Below are 1,865 nucleotides of genomic sequence, written 5' to 3' on the forward strand. Positions count from 1 at the left end.
ATCGCTATGAAGCTAATCCGATTACTGCTGAGACAGCTTTTATTAAAATCTGATTAAGCTAGGGAATTTTTTGAAATGGGTCGATTGAGTACCACTGTTCAGTAGGATTTCCAATCCGACAACTTATCGTAAACACCCTCTATGTGTGAAAAGTACAAATTACTAAACATAGTTCCTATATGATTTCAATGTCGGTCAAATCGGGAGCGGTGCACTTGGACACGGTGCATTTGGACACAGCCAATCACAGCACCGTGTGATTAGAGACATTTGTAGGGTCCCTTGGAACAGCGACTTGTGATTGGACTGTGTCCAATTGCCCCGTGTCCAACTGATATACACCCGGTCAAATCAGCTGTATCCATTGGGTGTATATCAGTTGGACACGGGGCAATTGGACACAGTCCAATCACAAGTCGCTGTTCCAAGGGACCCTACAAATGTCTCTAATCATACGGTGCTGTGATTGGCTGTGTCCAAATGCACCATGTCCAAGTGCACCGCTCCCGTATCCATCGGCTATAGAACATATAACCTTAAAAACATCGCTATAACCTTAGGACTGTTATGTTTCCTGTATCTCATCACAGCAGTAGCAAAATATATTTCGTACTCATCATATCACTAGATTTTAATTTTTCCGGCAGCACATTTCATGGCTAACAAGTTCACGTAAAAAGTTTTACGTTTCTACGCTTCACCGAGTTTAGTGATCACGAGCAGAGTTGGGTAAGTATTATACTGAGATATTATACATTGTATTATACGCTATATTATGCAGTATAATTTAGTTTTATACATGTAATACTTCCTATGGCGTCATCTCTTCCGGTATTCACAGCCAATATTGAAAATCTATAGTTTATGTCACGTATACTATAGATTTTCAGTATTTCAGATAAATATCAGAATGCAGACTTTATAGATTTGCTAGCGTCATCAATATTATTATAATGCCTAATTTCTTCACTTCCGGTTAACTTCCGGTTAGCTTTTCAATTGATTAACACATCTTGACACATACGTACACAAAATCAGTTTATTGGTCACATATTATCTAAAATATCTTGTAAGATAAGATACAACCAATAAATTGATTTTGTGTAACATACAAAACGTAATTGGAAAGCACCCTTTATCTGTCGGATAAATGTCAACCGTGATTGGTTAATCTTGCCAACCATAAATATGATTGGTTAATTTCAATAGAATAACTTGCAGATAAGCAGAGATAAAGAAATTGGGCATTAGTTTCATATTTTGAATTTTCTTTTATCGCTAAAAGCGATTTCTAAAAGTAGCTGATAACCAATCACAAAGCTTATAAAGCCATTTTTAGAGATGCTTTTATCAAGTCTGTTCTTTTTCGTTGCACTGTTGCACTGATGTAATAAGCGTGAGACAAACATATATTTATTTCACTCCAACTTATTTCAGCAGTACAGGGCCACAGTATACAGGGTGTCCGAAAAGTCTGGACACGGCCGATTTTCTCGGAAACTATAGAAGTTAGAGGAAAATGTTAAATACAAAAGTTGTAGGGTTTCAACCAATCTATCAACTGGTCACCCTTGTTTGACCTTGACGAGTACCGTGGAGGTCACGTGGAGGTCAAGATGATTTTTTTAAATGGGACACCCGGTATTTGGTAAGGTCATGTGAAAGCTGGTCCCGAGCCCTTTCCAAAACTCTGGGCATGAGCCCTTCCAACCCCCTGGCGGTGATCTTGAGGCGAGTATTAGTGTTTGCATGGCAAAAGTTCGGACACAGCCGATTATTTCGCAAACGGTGGGTATGATGGAAAAATGTTTCGGATAAAAGTTGTAAGACTCCATAAGACCTACCGAATGGGCTACGCTGATTGA

The sequence above is a fragment of the Odontomachus brunneus genome, unplaced genomic scaffold, assembly GCF_010583005.1.
Source record: "Odontomachus brunneus isolate Ranch 3 - 2012 unplaced genomic scaffold, Obru_v1 Obru_scaffold_062, whole genome shotgun sequence".
NCBI lineage: Eukaryota > Metazoa > Arthropoda > Insecta > Hymenoptera > Formicidae > Odontomachus > Odontomachus brunneus.